The 25201-nt window shown below is 47.8% G+C and overlaps 31 non-coding genes across 31 annotated transcripts; all 31 read right to left on the reverse strand.

Annotated features, from left to right (window-relative positions):
• Window positions 1-1029: 1029 nt before the first annotated feature.
• Window positions 1030-1111, reverse strand: trnal-uag (transfer RNA leucine (anticodon UAG)). The gene has a single exon. It is a non-coding gene; the product is annotated as a tRNA-Leu (tRNA).
• Window positions 1112-2021: 910 nt separating this feature from the next.
• On the reverse strand, window positions 2022-2103 carry trnas-gcu (transfer RNA serine (anticodon GCU)). The gene has a single exon. It is a non-coding gene; the product is annotated as a tRNA-Ser (tRNA).
• A 226-nt stretch (window positions 2104-2329) lies between these two features.
• On the reverse strand, window positions 2330-2411 carry trnal-uag (transfer RNA leucine (anticodon UAG)). The gene has a single exon. It is a non-coding gene; the product is annotated as a tRNA-Leu (tRNA).
• A 910-nt stretch (window positions 2412-3321) lies between these two features.
• trnas-gcu (transfer RNA serine (anticodon GCU)) lies at window positions 3322-3403 on the reverse strand. The gene has a single exon. It is a non-coding gene; the product is annotated as a tRNA-Ser (tRNA).
• A 227-nt stretch (window positions 3404-3630) lies between these two features.
• trnal-uag (transfer RNA leucine (anticodon UAG)) lies at window positions 3631-3712 on the reverse strand. Its single transcript has one exon. It is a non-coding gene; the product is annotated as a tRNA-Leu (tRNA).
• A 910-nt stretch (window positions 3713-4622) lies between these two features.
• trnas-gcu (transfer RNA serine (anticodon GCU)) lies at window positions 4623-4704 on the reverse strand. Its single transcript has one exon. It is a non-coding gene; the product is annotated as a tRNA-Ser (tRNA).
• Window positions 4705-4930: 226 nt separating this feature from the next.
• trnal-uag (transfer RNA leucine (anticodon UAG)) lies at window positions 4931-5012 on the reverse strand. Its single transcript has one exon. It is a non-coding gene; the product is annotated as a tRNA-Leu (tRNA).
• Window positions 5013-5922: 910 nt separating this feature from the next.
• On the reverse strand, window positions 5923-6004 carry trnas-gcu (transfer RNA serine (anticodon GCU)). The gene has a single exon. It is a non-coding gene; the product is annotated as a tRNA-Ser (tRNA).
• Window positions 6005-6230: 226 nt separating this feature from the next.
• trnal-uag (transfer RNA leucine (anticodon UAG)) lies at window positions 6231-6312 on the reverse strand. The gene has a single exon. It is a non-coding gene; the product is annotated as a tRNA-Leu (tRNA).
• A 910-nt stretch (window positions 6313-7222) lies between these two features.
• Window positions 7223-7304, reverse strand: trnas-gcu (transfer RNA serine (anticodon GCU)). Its single transcript has one exon. It is a non-coding gene; the product is annotated as a tRNA-Ser (tRNA).
• Window positions 7305-7531: 227 nt separating this feature from the next.
• On the reverse strand, window positions 7532-7613 carry trnal-uag (transfer RNA leucine (anticodon UAG)). The gene has a single exon. It is a non-coding gene; the product is annotated as a tRNA-Leu (tRNA).
• A 910-nt stretch (window positions 7614-8523) lies between these two features.
• On the reverse strand, window positions 8524-8605 carry trnas-gcu (transfer RNA serine (anticodon GCU)). Its single transcript has one exon. It is a non-coding gene; the product is annotated as a tRNA-Ser (tRNA).
• A 226-nt stretch (window positions 8606-8831) lies between these two features.
• On the reverse strand, window positions 8832-8913 carry trnal-uag (transfer RNA leucine (anticodon UAG)). Its single transcript has one exon. It is a non-coding gene; the product is annotated as a tRNA-Leu (tRNA).
• Window positions 8914-9823: 910 nt separating this feature from the next.
• trnas-gcu (transfer RNA serine (anticodon GCU)) lies at window positions 9824-9905 on the reverse strand. Its single transcript has one exon. It is a non-coding gene; the product is annotated as a tRNA-Ser (tRNA).
• Window positions 9906-10132: 227 nt separating this feature from the next.
• On the reverse strand, window positions 10133-10214 carry trnal-uag (transfer RNA leucine (anticodon UAG)). Its single transcript has one exon. It is a non-coding gene; the product is annotated as a tRNA-Leu (tRNA).
• A 910-nt stretch (window positions 10215-11124) lies between these two features.
• Window positions 11125-11206, reverse strand: trnas-gcu (transfer RNA serine (anticodon GCU)). The gene has a single exon. It is a non-coding gene; the product is annotated as a tRNA-Ser (tRNA).
• A 228-nt stretch (window positions 11207-11434) lies between these two features.
• On the reverse strand, window positions 11435-11516 carry trnal-uag (transfer RNA leucine (anticodon UAG)). Its single transcript has one exon. It is a non-coding gene; the product is annotated as a tRNA-Leu (tRNA).
• A 910-nt stretch (window positions 11517-12426) lies between these two features.
• trnas-gcu (transfer RNA serine (anticodon GCU)) lies at window positions 12427-12508 on the reverse strand. Its single transcript has one exon. It is a non-coding gene; the product is annotated as a tRNA-Ser (tRNA).
• A 228-nt stretch (window positions 12509-12736) lies between these two features.
• On the reverse strand, window positions 12737-12818 carry trnal-uag (transfer RNA leucine (anticodon UAG)). The gene has a single exon. It is a non-coding gene; the product is annotated as a tRNA-Leu (tRNA).
• Window positions 12819-13728: 910 nt separating this feature from the next.
• On the reverse strand, window positions 13729-13810 carry trnas-gcu (transfer RNA serine (anticodon GCU)). The gene has a single exon. It is a non-coding gene; the product is annotated as a tRNA-Ser (tRNA).
• A 228-nt stretch (window positions 13811-14038) lies between these two features.
• On the reverse strand, window positions 14039-14120 carry trnal-uag (transfer RNA leucine (anticodon UAG)). Its single transcript has one exon. It is a non-coding gene; the product is annotated as a tRNA-Leu (tRNA).
• A 910-nt stretch (window positions 14121-15030) lies between these two features.
• Window positions 15031-15112, reverse strand: trnas-gcu (transfer RNA serine (anticodon GCU)). Its single transcript has one exon. It is a non-coding gene; the product is annotated as a tRNA-Ser (tRNA).
• A 228-nt stretch (window positions 15113-15340) lies between these two features.
• On the reverse strand, window positions 15341-15422 carry trnal-uag (transfer RNA leucine (anticodon UAG)). Its single transcript has one exon. It is a non-coding gene; the product is annotated as a tRNA-Leu (tRNA).
• Window positions 15423-16332: 910 nt separating this feature from the next.
• Window positions 16333-16414, reverse strand: trnas-gcu (transfer RNA serine (anticodon GCU)). The gene has a single exon. It is a non-coding gene; the product is annotated as a tRNA-Ser (tRNA).
• A 228-nt stretch (window positions 16415-16642) lies between these two features.
• Window positions 16643-16724, reverse strand: trnal-uag (transfer RNA leucine (anticodon UAG)). The gene has a single exon. It is a non-coding gene; the product is annotated as a tRNA-Leu (tRNA).
• Window positions 16725-17634: 910 nt separating this feature from the next.
• On the reverse strand, window positions 17635-17716 carry trnas-gcu (transfer RNA serine (anticodon GCU)). The gene has a single exon. It is a non-coding gene; the product is annotated as a tRNA-Ser (tRNA).
• Window positions 17717-17944: 228 nt separating this feature from the next.
• trnal-uag (transfer RNA leucine (anticodon UAG)) lies at window positions 17945-18026 on the reverse strand. Its single transcript has one exon. It is a non-coding gene; the product is annotated as a tRNA-Leu (tRNA).
• Window positions 18027-22915: 4889 nt separating this feature from the next.
• Window positions 22916-22997, reverse strand: trnas-gcu (transfer RNA serine (anticodon GCU)). Its single transcript has one exon. It is a non-coding gene; the product is annotated as a tRNA-Ser (tRNA).
• Window positions 22998-23225: 228 nt separating this feature from the next.
• On the reverse strand, window positions 23226-23307 carry trnal-uag (transfer RNA leucine (anticodon UAG)). Its single transcript has one exon. It is a non-coding gene; the product is annotated as a tRNA-Leu (tRNA).
• Window positions 23308-24217: 910 nt separating this feature from the next.
• trnas-gcu (transfer RNA serine (anticodon GCU)) lies at window positions 24218-24299 on the reverse strand. Its single transcript has one exon. It is a non-coding gene; the product is annotated as a tRNA-Ser (tRNA).
• A 229-nt stretch (window positions 24300-24528) lies between these two features.
• On the reverse strand, window positions 24529-24610 carry trnal-uag (transfer RNA leucine (anticodon UAG)). The gene has a single exon. It is a non-coding gene; the product is annotated as a tRNA-Leu (tRNA).
• Window positions 24611-25201: the final 591 nt, after the last annotated feature.

The following is a 25201-nucleotide window of genomic DNA, read 5'->3' on the forward strand; positions in this document are numbered from 1 at the left end:
CTTTGTTTAAACACTGTTATTTGTCTTTGCCAGTGGCTTTTAAGCTGAGTCCTGAGGTACCCTCTGCCCTGCACATCTTTGTGTGTTCTCCACTCCCGGCATATCCGACTCAATTGAACAGCTAATTAATAGCCTTTTCTGAATTGAAGTGGTTGTGCTAGAGCAGGGAAAACATTAACATGTGCAGGACAGGGGCTGCTTCAGAACCCGGTTTGGGAACAATTGTTCCATGTTTTGTACACTGCGGTCACCTGTCAGACATTTACTGTGTGCAGAAGGAGACCTTTCTGGCATCGGTGGGATGGGAGATTAATGTCTGCGCTATTTCTTTTTTTTACTTCAGTAAGACTGATTATGCAAAGTCTTTTCAAGAGCAACGTGATCCATAACCGCTTGAGCTGTGCACGTTGGATTGGCAGTTCATCGCTTGTTGACATAGCTCGCACATAGAAACTTCCATCCCAGTCTGTGGAAAAGAAGGAGGTAAGGATGAAGTTTCCTTGTAACTGTAATCTTTGACAGGCCTTCAGCGACGCAAGAGCCTCACAGAAATGGCGGCCAACCAGCATGTAAATACAGATCATGGTTGCAAAGCGCATAGGTACCACGCTAGGTTTTCATCTTTCTCACTCCAGTCTACTGTAGTCGGTCTCATGGACCTGTATTCGCCTGGTGTCTGCAATCAAGCCCACTGTTCATGTAAAGATGGGGCTAAACAAGCGACGAAGGTGGGATTCGAACCCACGCGTGCAGAGCACAGTGGATTAGCAGTCCATCGCCTTAACCTCTCGGCCACCTCGTCCAGATAGCTTATCGTGCTTAAGAGACGCGTTTTTTTTTTGGGACAGTGTAACTGTTCTTCTTACCTGTATATGCAAAGAGAATTTGGAAAAGCCCACCAACATTTGAGAAGCTATAGAGCCAGTGCTGTACATCTTGGAATTTTGTCCTAATTGGGCTCTCCACGGTTCAGCATGAACCCTTCCAAAGATCCTGAAGACAGTGGCTTGTGCCTTTAAAATTGCATCCTGGCAGCGGTGGGATTTGAACCCACGCCTCCATTGAGACTGGAGCCTAAATCCAGCGCCTTAGACCACTCGGCCACGCTACCACAGGAGCTCAAGATGCCTTAGCCCTTCGTGGTAATGCGGTGCCTGAGGCATTCCTCCAGACACTGAGGTGGCTGACGTGAGCTAAACAAAAGGGCAGTTTCGAGACTAGAGTGTTTTCCACTCAACCAGCTCAGCAGGAGACATGTAACGATTTTCAGCTGAACATACTGTAGAAGCATGCGATGTGATCTTTGTTTAAACACTGTTATTTGTCTTTGCCAGTGGCTTTTAAGCTGAGTCCTGAGGTACCCTCTGCCCTGCACATCTTTGTGTGTTCTCCACTCCCGGCATATCCGACTCAATTGAACAGCTAATTAATAGCCTTTTCTGAATTGAAGTGGTTGTGCTAGAGCAGGGAAAACATTAACATGTGCAGGACAGAGGCTGCTTCAGAACCAGGTTTGGGAACCATTGTTCCATGTTTTGTACACTGCGGTCACCTGTCAGACATTTACTGTGTGCAGAAGGAGACCTTTCTGGCATCGGTGGGATGGGAGATTAATGTCTGCGCTATTTCTTTTCTTTACTTCAGTAAGACTGATTATGCAAAGTCTTTTCAAGAGCAACGGGATCCATAACCGCTTGAGCTGTGCACGTTGGATTGGCAGTTCATCGCTTGTTGACATAGCTCGCACATAGAAACTTCCATCCCAGTCTGTGGAAAAGAAGGAGGTAAGGATGAAGTTTCCTTGTTACTGTAATCTTTGACAGGCCTTCAGCGACGCAAGAGCCTCACAGAAATGGCGGCCAACCAGCATGTAAATACAGATCATGGTTGCAAAGCGCATAGGTACCACGCTAGGTTTTCATCTTTCTCACTCCAGTCTACTGTAGTCGGTCTCATGGACCTGTATTCGCCTGGTGTCTGCAATCAAGCCCACTGTTCATGTAAAGATGGGGCTAAACAAGCGACGAAGGTGGGATTCGAACCCACGCGTGCAGAGCACAATGGATTAGCAGTCCATCGCCTTAACCTCTCGGCCACCTCGTCCAGATAGCTTATCTCGCTTAAGAGACGCGTTTTTTTTTGGGACAGTGTAACTGTTCTTCTTACCTGGATATGCAAAGAGAATTTGGAAAAGCCCACCAACATTTAAGAAGCTATAGAGCCAGTGCTGTACATCTTGGAATTTTGTCCTAATTGGGCTCTCCACGGTTCAGCATGAACCCTTCCAAAGATCCTGAAGACAGTGGCTTGTGCCTTTAAAATTGCATCTTGGCAGCGGTGGGATTTGAACCCACGCCTCCATTGAGACTGGAGCCTAAATCCAGCGCCTTAGACCACTCGGCCACGCTACCACAGGAGCTCAAGATGCCTTAGCCCTTCGTGGTAATGCGGTGCCTGAGGCATTCCTCCAGACACTGAGGTGGCTGACGTGAGCTAAACAAAAGGGCAGTTTCGAGACTAGAGTGTTTTCCACTCAACCAGCTCAGCAGGAGACATGTAACGATTTTCAGCTGAACATACTGTAGAAGCATGCGATGTGATCTTTGTTTAAACACCGTTATTTGTCTTTGCCAGTGGCTTTTAAGCTGAGTCCTGAGGTACCCTCTGCCCTGCACATCTTTGTGTGTTCTCCACTCCCGGCATATCCGACTCAATTGAACAGCTAATTAATAGCCTTTTCTGAATTGAAGTGGTTGTGCTAGAGCAGGGAAAACATTAACATGTGCAGGACAGAGGCTGCTTCAGAACCAGGTTTGGGAACCATTGTTCCATGTTTTGTACACTGCGGTCACCTGTCAGACATTTACTGTGTGCAGAAGGAGACCTTTCTGGCATCGGTGGGATGGGAGATTAATGTCTGCGCTATTTCTTTTTTTTACTTCAGTAAGACTGATTATGCAAAGTCTTTTCAAGAGCAACGGGATCCATAACCGCTTGAGCTGTGCACGTTGGATTGGCAGTTCATCGCTTGTTGACATAGCTCGCACATAGAAACTTCCATCCCAGTCTGTGGAAAAGAAGGAGGTAAGGATGAAGTTTCCTTGTTACTGTAATCTTTGACAGGCCTTCAGCGACGCAAGAGCCTCACAGAAATGGCGGCCAACCAGCATGTAAATACAGATCATGGTTGCAAAGCGCATAGGTACCACGCTAGGTTTTCATCTTTCTCACTCCAGTCTACTGTAGTCGGTCTCATGGACCTGTATTCGCCTGGTGTCTGCAATCAAGCCCACTGTTCATGTAAAGATGGGGCTAAACAAGCGACGAAGGTGGGATTCGAACCCACGCGTGCAGAGCACAATGGATTAGCAGTCCATCGCCTTAACCTCTCGGCCACCTCGTCCAGATAGCTTATCGCGCTTACGAGACGCGTTTTTTTTTTGGGACAGTGTAACTGTTCTTCTTACCTGGATATGCAAAGAGAATTTGGAAAAGCCCACCAACATTTGAGAAGCTATAGAGCCAGTGCTGTACATCTTGGAATTTTGTCCTAATTGGGCTCTCCACGGTTCAGCATGAACCCTTCCAAAGATCCTGAAGACAGTGGCTTGTGCCTTTAAAATTGCATCCTGGCAGCGGTGGGATTTGAACCCACGCCTCCATTGAGACTGGAGCCTAAATCCAGCGCCTTAGACCACTCGGCCACGCTACCACAGGAGCTCAAGATGCCTTAGCCCTTCGTGGTAATGCGGTGCCTGAGGCATTCCTCCAGACACTGAGGTGGCTGACGTGAGCTAAACAAAAGGGCAGTTTCGAGACTAGAGTGTTTTCCACTCAACCAGCTCAGCAGGAGACATGTAACGATTTTCAGCTGAACATACTGTAGAAGCATGCGATGTGATCTTTGTTTAAACACCGTTATTTGTCTTTGCCAGTGGCTTTTAAGCTGAGTCCTGAGGTACCCTCTGCCCTGCACATCTTTGTGTGTTCTCCACTCCCGGCATATCCGACTCAATTGAACAGCTAATTAATAGCCTTTTCTGAATTGAAGTGGTTGTGCTAGAGCAGGGAAAACATTAACATGTGCAGGACAGAGGCTGCTTCAGAACCAGGTTTGGGAACCATTGTTCCATGTTTTGTACACTGCGGTCACCTGTCAGACATTTACTGTGTGCAGAAGGAGACCTTTCTGGCATCGGTGGGATGGGAGATTAATGTCTGCGCTATTTCTTTTTTTTACTTCAGTAAGACTGATTATGCAAAGTCTTTTCAAGAGCAACGGGATCCATAACCGCTTGAGCTGTGCACGTTGGATTGGCAGTTCATCGCTTGTTGACATAGCTCGCACAAAGAAACTTCCATCCCAGTCTGTGGAAAAGAAGGAGGTAAGGATGAAGTTTCCTTGTTACTGTAATCTTTGACAGGCCTTCAGCGACGCAAGAGCCTCACAGAAATGGCGGCCAACCAGCATGTAAATACAGATCATGGTTGCAAAGCGCATAGGTACCACGCTAGGTTTTCATCTTTCTCACTCCAGTCTACTGTAGTCGGTCTCATGGACCTGTATTCGCCTGGTGTCTGCAATCAAGCCCACTGTTCATGTAAAGATGGGGCTAAACAAGCGACGAAGGTGGGATTCGAACCCACGCGTGCAGAGCACAATGGATTAGCAGTCCATCGCCTTAACCTCTCGGCCACCTCGTCCAGATAGCTTATCTCGCTTAAGAGACGCGGTTTTTTTTGGGACAGTGTAACTGTTCTTCTTACCTGGATATGCAAAGAGAATTTGGAAAAGCCCACCAACATTTAAGAAGCTATAGAGCCAGTGCTGTACATCTTGGAATTTTGTCCTAATTGGGCTCTCCACGGTTCAGCATGAACCCTTCCAAAGATCCTGAAGACAGTGGCTTGTGCCTTTAAAATTGCATCTTGGCAGCGGTGGGATTTGAACCCACGCCTCCATTGAGACTGGAGCCTAAATCCAGCGCCTTAGACCACTCGGCCACGCTACCACAGGAGCTCAAGATGCCTTAGCCCTTCGTGGTAATGCGGTGCCTGAGGCATTCCTCCAGACACTGAGGTGGCTGACGTGAGCTAAACAAAAGGGCAGTTTCGAGACTAGAGTGTTTTCCACTCAACCAGCTCAGCAGGAGACATGTAACGATTTTCAGCTGAACATACTGTAGAAGCATGCGATGTGATCTTTGTTTAAACACCGTTATTTGTCTTTGCCAGTGGCTTTTAAGCTGAGTCCTGAGGTACCCTCTGCCCTGCACATCTTTGTGTGTTCTCCACTCCCGGCATATCCGACTCAATTGAACAGCTAATTAATAGCCTTTTCTGAATTGAAGTGGTTGTGCTAGAGCAGGGAAAACATTAACATGTGCAGGACAGAGGCTGCTTCAGAACCAGGTTTGGGAACCATTGTTCCATGTTTTGTACACTGCGGTCACCTGTCAGACATTTACTGTGTGCAGAAGGAGACCTTTCTGGCATCGGTGGGATGGGAGATTAATGTCTGCGCTATTTCTTTTTTTTACTTCAGTAAGACTGATTATGCAAAGTCTTTTCAAGAGCAACGGGATCCATAACCGCTTGAGCTGTGCACGTTGGATTGGCAGTTCATCGCTTGTTGACATAGCTCGCACATAGAAACTTCCATCCCAGTCTGTGGAAAAGAAGGAGGTAAGGATGAAGTTTCCTTGTTACTGTAATCTTTGACAGGCCTTCAGCGACGCAAGAGCCTCACAGAAATGGCGGCCAACCAGCATGTAAATACAGATCATGGTTGCAAAGCGCATAGGTACCACGCTAGGTTTTCATCTTTCTCACTCCAGTCTACTGTAGTCGGTCTCATGGACCTGTATTCGCCTGGTGTCTGCAATCAAGCCCACTGTTCATGTAAAGATGGGGCTAAACAAGCGACGAAGGTGGGATTCGAACCCACGCGTGCAGAGCACAATGGATTAGCAGTCCATCGCCTTAACCTCTCGGCCACCTCGTCCAGATAGCTTATCTCGCTTAAGAGACGCGTTTTTTTTTGGGACAGTGTAACTGTTCTTCTTACCTGGATATGCAAAGAGAATTTGGAAAAGCCCACCAACATTTAAGAAGCTATAGAGCCAGTGCTGTACATCTTGGAATTTTGTCCTAATTGGGCTCTCCACGGTTCAGCATGAACCCTTCCAAAGATCCTGAAGACAGTGGCTTGTGCCTTTAAAATTGCATCTTGGCAGCGGTGGGATTTGAACCCACGCCTCCATTGAGGCTGGAGCCTAAATCCAGCGCCTTAGACCACTCGGCCACGCTACCACAGGAGCTCAAGATGCCTTAGCCCTTCGTGGTAATGCGGTGCCTGAGGCATTCCTCCAGACACTGAGGTGGCTGACGTGAGCTAAACAAAAGGGCAGTTTCGAGACTAGAGTGTTTTCCACTCAACCAGCTCAGCAGGAGACATGTAACGATTTTCAGCTGAACATACTGTAGAAGCATGCGATGTGATCTTTGTTTAAACACCGTTATTTGTCTTTGCCAGTGGCTTTTAAGCTGAGTCCTGAGGTACCCTCTGCCCTGCACATCTTTGTGTGTTCTCCACTCCCGGCATATCCGACTCAATTGAACAGCTAATTAATAGCCTTTTCTGAATTGAAGTGGTTGTGCTAGAGCAGGGAAAACATTAACATGTGCAGGACAGAGGCTGCTTCAGAACCAGGTTTGGGAACCATTGTTCCATGTTTTGTACACTGCGGTCACCTGTCAGACATTTACTGTGTGCAGAAGGAGACCTTTCTGGCATCGGTGGGATGGGAGATTAATGTCTGCGCTATTTCTTTTTTTTACTTCAGTAAGACTGATTATGCAAAGTCTTTTCAAGAGCAACGGGATCCATAACCGCTTGAGCTGTGCACGTTGGATTGGCAGTTCATCGCTTGTTGACATAGCTCGCACATAGAAACTTCCATCCCAGTCTGTGGAAAAGAAGGAGGTAAGGATGAAGTTTCCTTGTTACTGTAATCTTTGACAGGCCTTCAGCGACGCAAGAGCCTCACAGAAATGGCGGCCAACCAGCATGTAAATACAGATCATGGTTGCAAAGCGCATAGGTACCACGCTAGGTTTTCATCTTTCTCACTCCAGTCTACTGTAGTCGGTCTCATGGACCTGTATTCGCCTGGTGTCTGCAATCAAGCCAACTGTTCATGTAAAGATGGGGCTAAACAAGCGACGAAGGTGGGATTCGAACCCACGCGTGCAGAGCACAATGGATTAGCAGTCCATCGCCTTAACCTCTCGGCCACCTCGTCCAGATAGCTTATCGCGCTTAAGAGACGCGTTTTTTTTTTGGGACAGTGTAACTGTTCTTCTTACCTGGATATGCAAAGAGAATTTGGAAAAGCCCACCAACATTTGAGAAGCTATAGAGCCAGTGCTGTACATCTTGGAATTTTGTCCTAATTGGGCTCTCCACGGTTCAGCATGAACCCTTCCAAAGATCCTGAAGACAGTGGCTTGTGCCTTTAAAATTGCATCCTGGCAGCGGTGGGATTTGAACCCACGCCTCCATTGAGACTGGAGCCTAAATCCAGCGCCTTAGACCACTCGGCCACGCTACCACAGGAGCTCAAGATGCCTTAGCCCTTCGTGGTAATGCGGTGCCTGAGGCATTCCTCCAGACACTGAGGTGGCTGACGTGAGCTAAACAAAAGGGCAGTTTCGAGACTAGAGTGTTTTCCACTCAACCAGCTCAGCAGGAGACATGTAACGATTTTCAGCTGAACATACTGTAGAAGCATGCGATGTGATCTTTGTTTAAACACCGTTATTTGTCTTTGCCAGTGGCTTTTAAGCTGAGTCCTGAGGTACCCTCTGCCCTGCACATCTTTGTGTGTTCTCCACTCCCGGCATATCCGACTCAATTGAACAGCTAATTAATAGCCTTTTCTGAATTGAAGTGGTTGTGCTAGAGCAGGGAAAACATTAACATGTGCAGGACAGAGGCTGCTTCAGAACCAGGTTTGGGAACCATTGTTCCATGTTTTGTACACTGCGGTCACCTGTCAGACATTTACTGTGTGCAGAAGGAGACCTTTCTGGCATCGGTGGGATGGGAGATTAATGTCTGCGCTATTTCTTTTTTTTACTTCAGTAAGACTGATTATGCAAAGTCTTTTCAAGAGCAACGGGATCCATAACCGCTTGAGCTGTGCACGTTGGATTGGCAGTTCATCGCTTGTTGACATAGCTCGCACATAGAAACTTCCATCCCAGTCTGTGGAAAAGAAGGAGGTAAGGATGAAGTTTCCTTGTTACTGTAATCTTTGACAGGCCTTCAGCGACGCAAGAGCCTCACAGAAATGGCGGCCAACCAGCATGTAAATACAGATCATGGTTGCAAAGCGCATAGGTACCACGCTAGGTTTTCATCTTTCTCACTCCAGTCTACTGTAGTCGGTCTCATGGACCTGTATTCGCCTGGTGTCTGCAATCAAGCCCACTGTTCATGTAAAGATGGGGCTAAACAAGCGACGAAGGTGGGATTCGAACCCACGCGTGCAGAGCACAATGGATTAGCAGTCCATCGCCTTAACCTCTCGGCCACCTCGTCCAGATAGCTTATCTCGCTTAAGAGACGCGTTTTTTTTTGGGACAGTGTAACTGTTCTTCTTACCTGGATATGCAAAGAGAATTTGGAAAAGCCCACCAACATTTAAGAAGCTATAGAGCCAGTGCTGTACATCTTGGAATTTTGTCCTAATTGGGCTCTCCACGGTTCAGCATGAACCCTTCCAAAGATCCTGAAGACAGTGGCTTGTGCCTTTAAAATTGCATCTTGGCAGTGGTGGGATTTGAACCCACGCCTCCATTGAGACTGGAGCCTAAATCCAGCGCCTTAGACCACTCGGCCACGCTACCACAGGAGCTCAAGATGCCTTAGCCCTTCGTGGTAATGCGGTGCCTGAGGCATTCCTCCAGACACTGAGGTGGCTGACGTGAGCTAAACAAAAGGGCAGTTTCGAGACTAGAGTGTTTTCCACTCAACCAGCTCAGCAGGAGACATGTAACGATTTTCAGCTGAACATACTGTAGAAGCATGCGATGTGATCTTTGTTTAAACACCGTTATTTGTCTTTGCCAGTGGCTTTTAAGCTGAGTCCTGAGGTACCCTCTGCCCTGCACATCTTTGTGTGTTCTCCACTCCCGGCATATCCGACTCAATTGAACAGCTAATTAATAGCCTTTTCTGAATTGAAGTGGTTGTGCTAGAGCAGGGAAAACATTAACATGTGCAGGACAGAGGCTGCTTCAGAACCAGGTTTGGGAACCATTGTTCCATGTTTTGTACACTGCGGTCACCTGTCAGACATTTACTGTGTGCAGAAGGAGACCTTTCTGGCATCGGTGGGATGGGAGATTAATGTCTGCGCTATTTCTTTTTTTTACTTCAGTAAGACTGATTATGCAAAGTCTTTTCAAGAGCAACGGGATCCATAACCGCTTGAGCTGTGCACGTTGGATTGGCAGTTCATCGCTTGTTGACATAGCTCGCACATAGAAACTTCCATCCCAGTCTGTGGAAAAGAAGGAGGTAAGGATGAAGTTTCCTTGTTACTGTAATTTTTGACAGGCCTCCAGTGACGCAAGAGCCTCACAGAAGCTGCGGCCAACCAGCATGTAAATACAGATCATGGTTGCAAAGCGCATAGGTACCACACTAGGTTTTCATCTTTCTCACTCCAGTCTACTGTAGTCGGTCTCATGGACCTGTATTCGCCTGGTGTCTGCAATCAAGCCCACTGTTCATGTAAAGATGGGGCTAAACAAGCGACGAAGGTGGGATTCGAACCCACGCGTGCAGAGCACAATGGATTAGCAGTCCATCGCCTTAACCTCTCGGCCACCTCGTCCAGATAGCTTATCGCGCTTAAGAGACGCGTTTTTTTTTTGGGACAGTGTAACTGTTCTTCTTACCTGGATATGCAAAGAGAATTTGGAAAAGCCCACCAACATTTGAGAAGCTATAGAGCCAGTGCTGTACATCTTGGAATTTTGTCCTAATTGGGCTCTCCACGGTTCAGCATGAACCCTTCCAAAGATCCTGAAGACAGTGGCTTGTGCCTTTAAAATTGCATCCTGGCAGCGGTGGGATTTGAACCCACGCCTCCATTGAGACTGGAGCCTAAATCCAGCGCCTTAGACCACTCGGCCACGCTACCACAGGAGCTCAAGATGCCTTAGCCCTTCGTGGTAATGTGGTGCCTGAGGCATTCCTCCAGACACTGAGGTGGCTGACGTGAGCTAAACAAAAGGGCAGTTTCGAGACTAGAGTGTTTTCCACTCAACCAGCTCAGCAGGAGACATGTAACGATTTTCAGCTGAACATACTGTAGAAGCATGGGATGTGATCTTTGTTTAAACACCGTTATTTGTCTTTGCCAGTGGCTTTTAAGCTGAGTCCTGAGGTACCCTCTGCCCTGCACATCTTTGTGTGTTCTCCACTCCCGGCATATCCGACTCAATTGAACAGCTAATTAATAGCCTTTTCTGAATTGAAGTGGTTGTGCTAGAGCAGGGAAAACATTAACATGTGCAGGACAGAGGCTGCTTCAGAACCAGGTTTGGGAACCATTGTTCCATGTTTTGTACACTGCGGTCACCTGTCAGACATTTACTGTGTGCAGAAGGAGACCTTTCTGGCATCGGTGGGATGGGAGATTAATGTCTGCGCTATTTCTTTTTTTTACTTCAGTAAGACTGATTATGCAAAGTCTTTTCAAGAGCAACGGGATCCATAACCGCTTGAGCTGTGCACGTTGGATTGGCAGTTCATCGCTTGTTGACATAGCTCGCACATAGAAACTTCCATCCCAGTCTATGGAAAAGAAGGAGGTAAGGATGAAGTTTCCTTGTTACTGTAATCTTTGACAGGCCTTCAGCGACGCAAGAGCCTCACAAAAATGGCGGCCAACCAGCATGTAAATACAGATCATGGTTGCAAAACGCATAGGTACCACGCTAGGTTTTCATCTTTCTCACTCCAGTCTACTGTAGTCGGTCTCATGGACCTGTATTCGCCTGGTGTCTGCAATCAAGCCCACTGTTCATGTAAAGATGGGGCTAAACAAGCGACGAAGGTGGGATTCGAACCCACGCGTGCAGAGCACAATGGATTAGCAGTCCATCGCCTTAACCTCTCGGCCACCTCGTCCAGATAGCTTATCGCGCTTAAGAGACGCGTTTTTTTTTTGGGGACAGTGTAACTGTTCTTCTTACCTGGATATGCAAAGAGAATTTGGAAAAGCCCACCAACATTTGAGAAGCTATAGAGCCAGTGCTGTACATCTTGGAATTTTGTCCTAATTGGGCTCTCCACGGTTCAGCATGAACCCTTCCAAAGATCCTGAAGACAGTGGCTTGTGCCTTTAAAATTGCATCCTGGCAGCGGTGGGATTTGAACCCACGCCTCCATTGAGACTGGAGCCTAAATCCAGCGCCTTAGACCACTCGGCCACGCTACCACAGGAGCTCAAGATGCCTTAGCCCTTCGTGGTAATGCGGTGCCTGAGGCATTCCTCCAGACACTGAGGTGGCTGACGTGAGCTAAACAAAAGGGCAGTCTCGAGACTAGAGTGTTTTCCACTCAACCAGCTCAGCAGGAGACATGTAACGATTTTCAGCTGAACATACTGTAGAAGCATGCGATGTGATCTTTGTTTAAACACCGTTATTTGTCTTTGCCAGTGGCTTTTAAGCTGAGTCCTGAGGTACCCTCTGCCCTGCACATCTTTGTGTGTTCTCCACTCCCGGCATATCCGACTCAATTGAACAGCTAATTAATAGCCTTTTCTGAATTGAAGTGGTTGTGCTAGAGCAGGGAAAACATTAACATGTGCAGGACAGGGGCTGCTTCAGAACCCGGTTTGGGAACCATTGTTCCATGTTTTGTACACTGCGGTCACCTGTCAGACATTTACTGTGTGCAGAAGGAGACCTTTCTGGCATCGGTGGGATGGGAGATTAATGTCTGCGCTATTTCTTTTTTTTACTTCAGTAAGACTGATTATGCGAAGTCTTTTCAAGAGCAACGGGATCCATAACCGCTTGAGCTGTGCACGTTGGATTGGCAGTTCATCGCTTGTTGACATAGCTCGCACATAGAAACTTCCATCCCAGTCTGTGGAAAAGAAGGAGGTAAGGATGAAGTTTCCTTGTTACTGTAATTTTTGACAGGCCTCCAGTGACGCAAGAGCCTCACAGAAGCTGCGGCCAACCAGCATGTAAATACAGATCATGGTTGCAAAGCGCATAGGTACCACACTAGGTTTTCATCTTTCTCACTCCAGTCTACTGTAGTCGGTCTCATGGACCTGTATTTGCCTGGTGTCTGCAATCAAGCCCACTGTTCATGTAAAGATGGGGCTAAACAAGCGACGAAGGTGGGATTCGAACCCACGCGTGCAGAGCACAATGGATTAGCAGTCCATCGCCTTAACCTCTCGGCCACCTCGTCCAGATAGCTTATCGCGCTTAAGAGACGCGTTTTTTTTTTGGGGACAGTGTAACTGTTCTTCTTACCTGGATATGCAAAGAGAATTTGGAAAAGCCCACCAACATTTGAGAAGCTATAGAGCCAGTGCTGTACATCTTGGAATTTTGTCCTAATTGGGCTCTCCACGGTTCAGCATGAACCCTTCCAAAGATCCTGAAGACAGTGGCTTGTGCCTTTCAAATTGCATCCTGGCAGCGGAGGGATTTGAACCCACGCCTCCATTGAGACTCGAGCCTAAATCCAGCGCCTTAGACCACTCGGCCACGCTCCCACAGGAGCTCAAGATGCCTTAGCCCTTCGTGGTAATGCGGTGCCTGAGGCATTCCTCCAGACACTGAGGTGGCTGACGTGAGCTAAACAAAAGGGCAGTTTCGAGACTAGAGTGTTTTCCACTCAACCAGCTCAGCAGGAGACATGTAACGATTTTCAGCTGAACATACTGTAGAAGCATGCGATGTGATTTTTGTTTAAACACCGTTATTTGTCTTTGCCAGTGGCTTTTAAGCTGAGTCCTGAGGTACCCTCTGCCCTGCACATCTTTGTGTGTTCTCCACTCCCGGCATATCCGACTCAATTGAACAGCTAATTAATAGCCTTTTCTGAATTGAAGTGGTTGTGCTAGAGCAGGGAAAACATTAACATGTGCAGGACAGGGGCTGCTTCAGAACCAGGTTTGGGAACCATTGTTCCATGTTTTGTACACTGCAGTCACCTGTCAGACATTTACTGTGTGCAGAAGGAGACCTTTCTGGCATCGGTGGGATGGGAGATTAATGTCTGCGCTATTTATTTTCTTTACTTCAGTAAGACTGATTATGCAAAGTCTTTTCAAGAGCAACGGGATCCATATCCGCTTGAGCTGTGCACGTTGGATTGGCAGTTCATCGCTTGTTGACATAGCTCGCACATAGAAACTTCCATCCCAGTCTGTGGAAAAGAAGGAGGTAAGGATGAAGTTTCCTTGTTACTGTAATCTTTGACAGGCCTTCAGCGACGCAAGAGCCTCACAGAAATGGCGGCCAACCAGCATGTAAATACAGATCATGGTTGCAAAGCGCATAGGTACCACGCTAGGTTTTCATCTTTCTCACTCCTGTCTACTGTAGTCGGTCTCATGGACCTGTATTCGCCTGGTGTCTGCAATCAAGCCCACTGTTCATGTAAAGATGGGGCTAAACAAGCGACGAAGGTGGGATTCGAACCCACGCGTGCAGAGCACAATGGATTAGCAGTCCATCGCCTTAACCTCTCGGCCACCTCGTCCAGATAGCTTATCGCGCCTAAGAGACGCGTTTTTTTTTTTGGAACAGTGTATCTGTTCTTCTTACTTGGATATGCAAAGAGAACTTGGAAAAGCCCACCAACATTTGAGAAGCTATAGAGCCAGTGCTGTACATCTTGGAATTTTGTCCTAATTGGGCTTTCCACGGTTCAGCATGAACCCTTCCAAAGATCCTGAAGACAGTGGCTTGTGCCTTTAAAATTGCATCCTGGCAGCGGTGGGATTTGAACCCACGCCTCCATTGAGACTGGAGCCTAAATCCAGCGCCTTAGACCACTCGGCCACGCTACCACAGGAGCTCAAGATGCCTTAGCCCTTTGTGGTAATGCGGTGCCTGAGGCATTCCTCCAGACACTGAGGTGGCTGACGTGAGCTAAACAAAAGGGCAGTTTCGAGACTAGAGTGTTTTCCACTCAACCAGCTCAGCAGGAGACATGTAACGATTTTCAGCTGAACATACTGTAGAAGCATGCGATGTGATCTTTGTTTAAACACCGTTATTTGTCTTTGCCAGTGGCTTTTAAGCTGAGTCCTGAGGTATCCTCTGCCCTGCACATCTTTGTGTGTTCTCCACTCCCGGCATATCCGACTCAATTGAACAGCTAATTAATAGCCTTTTCTGAATTGAAGTGGTTGTGCTAGAGCAGGGAAAACATTAACATGTGCAGGACAGGGGCTGCTTCAGAACCCGGTTTGGGAACCATTGTTCCATGTTTTGTACACTGCGGTCACCTGTCAGACATTTACTGTGTGCAGAAGGAGACCTTTCTGGCATCGGTGGGATGGGAGATTAATGTCTGCGCTATTTCTTTTTTTTACTTCAGTAAGACTGATTATGCAAAGTCTTTTCAAGAGCAACGGGATCCATAACCGCTTGAGCTGTGCACGTTGGATTGGCAGTTCATCGCTTGTTGACATAGCTCGCACATAGAAACTTCCATCCCAGTTTGTGGAAAAGAAGGAGGTAAGGATGAAGTTTCCTTGTTACTGTAATCTTTGACAGGCCTTCAGCGACGCAAGAGCCTCACAGAAATGGCGGCCAACCAGCATGTAAATACAGATCATGGTTGCAAAGCGCATAGGTACCACGCTAGGTTTTCATCTTTCTCACTCCAGTCTACTGTAGTCGGTCTCATGGACCTGTATTCGCCTGGTGTCTGCAATCAAGCCCACTGTTCATGTAAAGATGGGGCTAAACAAGCGACGAAGGTGGGATTCGAACCCACGCGTGCAGAGCACAATGGATTAGCAGTCCATCGCCTTAACCTCTCGGCCACCTCGTCCAGATAGCTTATCGCGCCTAAGAGACGCGTTTTTTTTTTTGGAACAGTGTATCTGTTCTTCTTACTTGGATATGCAAAGAGAACTTGGAAAAGCCCACCAACATTTGAGAAGCTATAGAGCCAGTGCTGTACATCTTGGAATTTTGTCCTAATTGGGCTCTCCACGGTTCAGCATGAACCCTTCCAAAGATCCTGAAGACAGTGGCTTGTGCCTTTAAAATTGCATCCTGGCAGCGGTGGGATTTGAACCCACGCCTCCATTGAGACTGGAGCCTAAATCCAGCGCCTTAGACCACTCGGCCACGCTACCACAGGAGCTCAAGATGCCTTAGCCCTTCGTGGTAATGCGGTGCCTGAGGCATTCCTCCAGACACTGAGGTGGCTGACGTGAGCTAAACAAAAGGGCAGTTTCGAGACTAGAGTGTTTTCCACTCAACCAGCTCAGCAGGAGACATGTAACGATTTTCAGCTGAACATACTGTAGAAGCATGCGATGTGATCTTTGTTTAAACACCGTTATTTGTCTTTGCCAGTGGCTTTTAAGCTGAGTCCTGAGGTACCCTCTGCCCTGCACATCTTTGTGTGTTCTCCACTCCCGGCATATCCGACTCAATTGAACAGCTAATTAATAGCCTTTTCTGAATTGAAGTGGTTGTGCTAGAGCAGGGAAAACATTAACATGTGCAGGACAGGGGCTGCTTCAGAACCCGGTTTGGGAACCATTGTTCCATGTTTTGTACACTGCGGTCACCTGTCAGACATTTACTGTGTGCAGAAGGAGACCTTTCTGGCATCGGTGGGATGGGAGATTAATGTCTGCGCTATTTCTTTTTTTTACTTCAGTAAGACTGATTATGCAAAGTCTTTTCAAGAGCAACGGGATCCATAACCGCTTGAGCTGTGCACGTTGGATTGGCAGTTCATCGCTTGTTGACATAGCTCGCACATAGAAACTTCCATCCCAGTCTGTGGAAAAGAAGGAGGTAAGGATGAAGTTTCCTTGTTACTGTAATCTTTGACAGGCCTTCAGCGACGCAAGAGCCTCACAGAAATGGCGGCCAACCAGCATGTAAATACAGATCATGGTTGCAAAGCGCATAGGTACCACGCTAGGTTTTCATCTTTCTCACTCCAGTCTACTGTAGTCGGTCTCATGGACCTGTATTCGCCTGGTGTCTGCAATCAAGCCCACTGTTCATGTAAAGATGGGGCTAAACAAGCGACGAAGGTGGGATTCGAACCCACGCGTGCAGAGCACAATGGATTAGCAGTCCATCGCCTTAACCTCTCGGCCACCTCGTCCAGATAGCTTATCGCGCCTAAGAGACGCGTTTTTTTTTTTGGAACAGTGTATCTGTTCTTCTTACTTGGATATGCAAAGAGAACTTGGAAAAGCCCACCAACATTTGAGAAGCTATAGAGCCAGTGCTGTACATCTTGGAATTTTGTCCTAATTGGGCTCTCCACGGTTCAGCATGAACCCTTCCAAAGATCCTGAAGACAGTGGCTTGTGCCTTTAAAATTGCATCCTGGCAGTGGTGGGATTTGAACCCACGCCTCCATTGAGACTGGAGCCTAAATCCAGCGCCTTAGACCACTCGGCCACGCTACCACAGGAGCTCAAGATGCCTTAGCCCTTCGTGGTAATGCGGTGCCTGAGGCATTCCTCCAGACACTGAGGTGGCTGACGTGAGCTAAACAAAAGGGCAGTTTCGAGACTAGAGTGTTTTCCACTCAACCAGCTCAGCAGGAGACATGTAACGATTTTCAGCTGAACATACTGTAGAAGCATGCGATGTGATCTTTGTTTAAACACCGTTATTTGTCTTTGCCAGTGGCTTTTAAGCTGAGTCCTGAGGTACCCTCTGCCCTGCACATCTTTGTGTGTTCTCCACTCCCGGCATATCCGACTCAATTGAACAGCTAATTAATAGCCTTTTCTGAATTGAAGTGGTTGTGCTAGAGCAGGGAAAACATTAACATGTGCAGGACAGGGGCTGCTTCAGAACCCGGTTTGGGAACCATTGTTCCATGTTTTGTACACTGCGGTCACCTGTCAGACATTTACTGTGTGCAGAAGGAGACCTTTCTGGCATCGGTGGGATGGGAGATTAATGTCTGCGCTATTTCTTTTTTTTACTTCAGTAAGACTGATTATGCAAAGTCTTTTCAAGAGCAACGGGATCCATAACCGCTTGAGCTGTGCACGTTGGATTGGCAGTTCATCGCTTGTTGACATAGCTCGCACATAGAAACTTCCATCCCAGTTTGTGGAAAAGAAGGAGGTAAGGATGAAGTTTCCTTGTTACTGTAATCTTTGACAGGCCTTCAGCGACGCAAGAGCCTCACAGAAATGGCGGCCAACCAGCATGTAAATACAGATCATGGTTGCAAAGCGCATAGGTACCACGCTAGGTTTTCATCTTTCTCACTCCAGTCTACTGTAGTCGGTCTCATGGACCTGTATTCGCCTGGTGTCTGCAATCAAGCCCACTGTTCATGTAAAGATGGGGCTAAACAAGCGACGAAGGTGGGATTCGAACCCACGCGTGCAGAGCACAATGGATTAGCAGTCCATCGCCTTAACCTCTCGGCCACCTCGTCCAGATAGCTTATCGCGCCTAAGAGACGCGTTTTTTTTTTTGGAACAGTGTATCTGTTCTTCTTACTTGGATATGCAAAGAGAACTTGGAAAAGCCCACCAACATTTGAGAAGCTATAGAGCCAGTGCTGTACATCTTGGAATTTTGTCCTAATTGGGCTCTCCACGGTTCAGCATGAACCCTTCCAAAGATCCTGAAGACAGTGGCTTGTGCCTTTAAAATTGCATCCTGGCAGCGGTGGGATTTGAACCCACGCCTCCATTGAGACTGGAGCCTAAATCCAGCGCCTTAGACCACTCGGCCACGCTACCACAGGAGCTCAAGATGCCTTAGCCCTTCGTGGTAATGCGGTGCCTGAGGCATTCCTCCAGACACTGAGGTGGCTGACGTGAGCTAAACAAAAGGGCAGTTTCGAGACTAGAGTGTTTTCCACTCAACCAGCTCAGCAGGAGACATGTAACGATTTTCAGCTGAACATACTGTAGAAGCATGCGATGTGATCTTTGTTTAAACACCGTTATTTGTCTTTGCCAGTGGCTTTTAAGCTGAGTCCTGAGGTACCCTCTGCCCTGCACATCTTTGTGTGTTCTCCACTCCCGGCATATCCGACTCAATTGAACAGCTAATTAATAGCCTTTTCTGAATTGAAGTGGTTGTGCTAGAGCAGGGAAAACATTAACATGTGCAGGACAGGGGCTGCTTCAGAACCCGGTTTGGGAACCATTGTTCCATGTTTTGTACACTGCGGTCACCTGTCAGACATTTACTGTGTGCAGAAGGAGACCTTTCTGGCATCGGTGGGATGGGAGATTAATGTCTGCGCTATTTCTTTTTTTTACTTCAGTAAGACTGATTATGCAAAGTCTTTTCAAGAGCAACGGGATCCATAACCGCTTGAGCTGTGCACGTTGGATTGGCAGTTCATCGCTTGTTGAAAATTCAAGATGGCGCCGGTGAGGTCGGCTGCCGTCACGACTGCTCCGACCACCTTTTCTTTGTTTTTGTTCTTTAAGTTAGTTTACAGCGTTTTAAACCCGGCAAAATTACCACCATGGGGTACATTAGTTATGATAGAGACACTCTTGTTTCTATTGGTATACAATGTACTCACAATTCGACGTTTTTAACTCCGGATCCGAGCTGGCCGAGTGAGATCCTGAGGGAGAACAAAGGACGCGACGCGAAGCGGCGGCCCCGAGGAAAACGAGCCGGCGTCAGGAACAGGCTGAGAGCCCGTGCACACCGCACACCTCTGCCTAGCATCCTGCTCGCCAACGTCCAGTCACTGGAGAACAAGCTCGATGACCTCAGGGCCAGGATAAAGTTCCAGAGAGACATTCGGGACTGCAATCTCCTCTGCTTCACCGAGACATGGCTGAACCCAGCGGTGCCAGACCACGCCATTCAGCCGGCCGAGTTCTTCTCGGTTCACCGCATGGACAGGACGCGGGACTCGGGGAAGTCAAGGGGAGGCGGCGTGTGTTTAATGGTGAACAGCAGCTGGTGCAACAGCGCGAGCGTTGTTCCTCTCACACGCTCCTGCACACCAAACCTGGAACTACTGTCCATCATGTGTCGTCCTTTTTACCTTCCTCGGGAGTTTACATCGGTCATAATCAGCGCCGTTTATATTCCACCACAAGCGGACACGGACACTGCCTTATGCGAGCTGCATGAGGCACTCACACAGCAACAAACACAACACCGGGACGCTGCGCTTATTGTGGCGGGGGACTTTAATAGTGCCAACCTCAAACGCGCAGCGCCAAACTTTTATCAGCATATCACCTGCCCCACCAGGGGCGAAAGGACACTGGACCACTGCTACACAACGGTCAAGGACGGCTACAAGGCACAATCTTGTCCACCGTTTGGTAAATCCGACCACGCCGCCATCTTCCTCATGCCAAAATACAAACAAAGGCTGAAACAGGAAGTTCCGGTTCAGAGGGAGGTCGCGCGCTGGACGGACCAATCGGTGGCCGCGTTACAGGACGCACTCGATGACGCAGACTGGGACATGTTCAGAAACAGCTCCGATGGTGACGTCAGCGTGTTTACGGAAGCGGTTGTGGGATTCATCGGGAAATTAGCGGACGATACCGTAGAAAAAAAGACTATTAAAACGTTTCCCAACCAGAAGCCGTGGGTGGATAAAACCATCCGCGACGCTCTGAGATCTCGCACCGCTGCCTACAACACGGGACTCGCGTCGGGGGACATGGAACCGTACAAGGCTGCGTCATACAGCGTCCGGAAGGCGGTGAAAGAGGCGAAGCAGCGCTACGGGAGGAAACTAGAGTCACAGCTCCAACAGAGTGACTCTAGGAGCCTGTGGCAGGGATTGAGAACAATAACGGATTATAAAGCACCAACATCCGGTATGATAAACGCAGACGTGACTCTGGCAGATGAGCTCAACACTTTCTATGCTCGCTTCGAGGCTGCAGCTAAGGACGCTAGCGATGCTAATGCTAGCGGTGCTAACGGCTGCAGACAGGAAGTCACTGCCAGCACCGGAAGCGCGTTCATCATCACCGAGCATGACGTGAGGAGAGCCTTCAAGAGAGTGAACACCAGGAAAGCAGCAGGACCAGACGGCATCTCAGGCCGTCTCCTCAGAGCCTGCGCAGACCAGCTAGCACCTGTGTTCACTGAGATATTCAACATCTCTTTATCTCAGTCGGTGATCCCCACATGCTTCAAAGAGTCCATCATTGTTCCTGTCCCAAAGAAACCTCATCCTGCTTCACTCAATGACTATCGCCCTGTAGCCCTCACTTCAGTAGTGATGAAGTGCTTTGAACGCCTGGTCAGAGACTTCATCATCTCTTCACTACCAGACACACTCGACCCACTACAGTTCGCTTATCGTCCAAACCGTTCCACGGACGATGCAATCTCTCATCTCCTCCATACATCTCTCACTCACCTGGACACTCGGAGGGGGAATTATGTGAAAATGCTCTTCATCGACTACAGTTCTGCATTTAATACCATAATTCCCTCCACACTTACCACCAAGCTGGAGCACCTGGGACTCAGCTCATCTATGTGTCAGTGGATCTCCAACTTCCTAACTGGCAGACCACAGGCAGTAAGGATGGGCGGACATGTCTCAGCCCCTCTCACTCTCAGCACTGGAGCCCCCCAGGGTTGTGTTCTGAGCCCCCTGCTGTACTCTCTGTACACCCACGACTGCGTGGCCACTACCAGCTCCACCACCATCATCAAGTTCGCTGACGACACTGTTGTGGTGGGCCTGATCACGAACAATGATGAGACGGCCTACCTGGAGGAGGTTGGAAATCTGGAGAACTGGTGCCAGAGGAACAATCTCCTCCTGAACGTCAGTAAGACAAAGGAGCTGATAGTGGACTTTAGTACAAAGCAGGTGAGGAACTACCAGACCCCCGTCATCAACAGAAGCCCAGTGGAGAGAGTGGACAGCTTCAGATACCTCGGTGTTCACATCACGCAGGACCTGGCATGGTCCTGTCACATCAACACCGTGGTAAAAAAGGCCCGGCAGCGTCTCTACCACCTCAGACGCTTGAGAGACTTTAGACTGCCCTCCAAGGTGCTCAGGAATTTCTACTCCTGCACCATCGAGAGCATCCTGACGGGAAATATCACGACCTGGTTCGGGAACAGCACCATGCAGGACAGACGAGCTCTACAGAGGGTGGTGCGATCAGCTGAGCGCATCATCCGCATCGAGCTCCCTGACCTGCACTCGATCTACAACAAGCGGTGCTTGACCAAGGCCAGGAAGATCGTGAAGGACCTCAGCCACCCCAATAACGGACTGTTTACTCGGTTGCGGTCTGGGAAGCGATTCCGCTCCTTGAAGGCCAACACAGAGAGACTGAGGAGGAGCTTCTTCCCGCAGGCGATAAGGTCTCTCAACCACAACCACACCACTATGCAGAACTACACAATATTTTCATAATTGGTCAAATCCATCAATCTTCTTACATCCATGAACACTATGGACAATTACACGCTCACCTTCCTTCATATGTACACTACATGTCGTACGTTACATCCTGGACCATTGCACAAAGACACTTTAATAACTTTGCACACCTACCTTCACAACTACACTACATTTTACAGTTTTACGTTTACATCCTGGACCAGTGCACAAAGTCACTTTAATAACCTCTGCACTAAGACACTTTGTTCCATGCATATTTGCACACACCGTAAAGTATATTTCAATTTGCACAGTATATTTCTATTTTGTACATCCTATTTCTATTTTTATTTTTAGTTCTATTTTTTCATAGCACATTTCTATTTTTATTTTTAGTTCTATTTTTCCTAGTTTAATTTAATTTTGTAATTTAATTTCTATCGTATTTCTTTTATTCATATTTATTTCTTATTTGTAAAATTTAACTCTCTTCTAGGGTCAATGGCAGTCGTATAATACATTTCACTACATTTCGTACTGTGTATGTTTGTGTATGTGACAAATAAAATTTGAATTTTGAATTTGAATTTGACATAGCTCGCACATAGAAACTTCCATCCCAGTCTGTGGAAAAGAAGGAGGTAAGGATGAAGTTTCCTTGTTACTGTAATCTTTGACAGGCCTTCAGCGACGCAAGAGCCTCACAGAAATAGCGGCCAACCAGCAGGGAAAACATTAACATGTGCAGGACAGGGGCTGCTTCAGAACCCGGTTTGGGAACCATTGTTCCATGTTTTGTACACTGCGGTCACCTGTCAGACATTTACTGTGTGCAGAAGGAGACCTTTCTGGCATCGGTGGGATGGGAGATTAATGTCTGCGCTATTTCTTTTCTTTACTTCAGTAAGACTGATTATGCAAAGTCTTTTCAAGAGCAACGGGATCCATAACCGCTTGAGCTGTGCACGTTGGATTGGCAGTTCATCGCTTGTTGACATAGCTCGCACATAGAAACTTCCATCCCAGTCTGTGGAAAAGAAGGAGGTAAGGATGAAGTTTCCTTGTTACTGTAATTTTTGACAGGCCTCCAGTGACGCAAGAGCCTCACAGAAGCTGCGGCCAACCAGCATGTAAATACAGATCATGGTTGCAAAGCGCATAGGTACCACACTAGGTTTTCATCTTTCTCACTCCAGTCTACTGTAGTCGGTCTCATGGACCTGTATTCGCCTGGTGTCTGCAATCAAGCCCACTGTTCATGTAAAGATGGGGCTAAACAAGCGACGAAGGTGGGATTCGAACCCACGCGTGCAGAGCACAATGGATTAGCAGTCCATCGCCTTAACCTCTCGGCCACCTCGTCCAGATAGCTTATCGCGCCTAAGAGACGCGTTTTTTTTTTTGGAACAGTGTATCTGTTCTTCTTACTTGGATATGCAAAGAGAACTTGGAAAAGCCCACCAACATTTGAGAAGCTATAGAGCCAGTGCTGTACATCTTGGAATTTTGTCCTAATTGGGCTCTCCACGGTTCAGCATGAACCCTTCCAAAGATCCTGAAGACAGTGGCTTGTGCCTTTAAAATTGCATCCTGGCAGCGGTGGGATTTGAACCCACGCCTCCATTGAGACTGGAGCCTAAATCCAGCGCCTTAGACCACTCGGCCACGCTACCACAGGAGCTCAAGATGCCTTAGCCCTTTGTGGTAATGCGGTGCCTGAGGCATTCCTCCAGACACTGAGGTGGCTGACGTGAGCTAAACAAAAGGGCAGTTTCGAGACTAGAGTGTTTTCCACTCAACCAGCTCAGCAGGAGACATGTAACGATTTTCAGCTGAACATACTGTAGAAGCATGCGATGTGATCTTTGTTTAAACACCGTTATTTGTCTTTGCCAGTGGCTTTTAAGCTGAGTCCTGAGGTATCCTCTGCCCTGCACATCTTTGTGTGTTCTCTACTCCCGGCATATCCGACTCAATTGAACAGCTAATTAATAGCCTTTTCTGAATTTAAGTGGTTGTGCTAGAGCAGGGAAAACATTAACATGTGCAGGACAGGGGCTGCTTCAGAACCCGGTTTGGGAACCATTGTTCCATGTTTTGTACACTGCGGTCACCTGTCAGACATTTACTGTGTGCAGAAGGAGACCTTTCTGGCATCGGTGGGATGGGAGATTAATGTCTGCGCTATTTCTTTTTTTTACTTCAGTAAGACTGATTATGCAAAGTCTTTTCAAGAGCAACGGGATCCATAACCGCTTGAGCTGTGCACGTTGGATTGGCAGTTCATCGCTTGTTGACATAGCTCGCACATAGAAACTTCCATCCCAGTCTGTGGAAAAGAAGGAGGTAAGGATGAAGTTTCCTTGTTACTGTAATTTTTGACAGGCCTCCAGTGACGCAAGAGCCTCACAGAAGCTGCGGCCAACCAGCATGTAAATACAGATCATGGTTGCAAAGCGCATAGGTACCACACTAGGTTTTCATCTTTCTCACTCCAGTCTACTGTAGTCGGTCTCATGGACCTGTATTCGCCTGGTGTCTGCAATCAAGCCCACTGTTCATGTAAAGATGGGGCTAAACAAGCGACGAAGGTGGGATTCGAACCCACGCGTGCAGAGCACAATGGATTAGCAGTCCATCGCCTTAACCTCTCGGCCACCTCGTCCAGATAGCTTATCGCGCTTAAGAGACGCGTTTTTTTTTTTTGGGACAGTGTAACTGTTCTTCTTACCTGGATATGCAAAGAGAATTTGGAAAAGCCCACCAACATTTGAGAAGCTATAGAGCCAGTGCTGTACATCTTGGAATTTTGTCCTAATTGGGCTCTCCACGGTTCAGCATGAACCCTTCCAAAGATCCTGAAGACAGTGGCTTGTGCCTTTAAAATTGCATCCTGGCAGCGGTGGGATTTGAACCCACGCCTCCATTGAGACTGGAGCCTAAATCCAGCGCCTTAGACCACTCGGCCACGCTACCACAGGAGCTCAAGATGCCTTAGCCCTTCGTGGTAATGCGGTGCCTGAGGCATTCCTCCAGACACTGAGGTGGCTGACGTGAGCTAAACAAAAGGGCAGTTTCGAGACTAGAGTGTTTTCCACTCAACCAGCTCAGCAGGAGACATGTAACGATTTTCAGCTGAACATACTGTAGAAGCATGCGATGTGATCTTTGTTTAAACTGTTATTTGTCTTTGCCAGTGGCTTTTAAGCTGAGTCCTGAGGTACCCTCTGCCCTGCACATCTTTGTGTGTTCTCCACTCCCGGCATATCCGACTCAATTGAACAGCTAATTAATAGCCTTTTCTGAATTGAAGTGGTTGTGCGAGAGCAGGGAAAACATTAACATGTGCAGGACAGAGGCTGCTTCAGAACCAGGTTTGGGAACCATTGTTCCATGTTTTGTACACTGCGGTCACCTGTCAGACATTTACTGTGTGCAGAAGGAGACCTTTCTGGCATCGGTGGGATGGGAGATTAATGTCTGCGCTATTTCTTTTTTTTACTTCAGTAAGACTGATTATGCAAAGTCTTTTCAAGAGCAACGGGATCCATAACCGCTTGAGCTGTG

Source organism: Clarias gariepinus, chromosome 9, assembly GCF_024256425.1.
Source record: "Clarias gariepinus isolate MV-2021 ecotype Netherlands chromosome 9, CGAR_prim_01v2, whole genome shotgun sequence".
NCBI lineage: Eukaryota > Metazoa > Chordata > Actinopteri > Siluriformes > Clariidae > Clarias > Clarias gariepinus.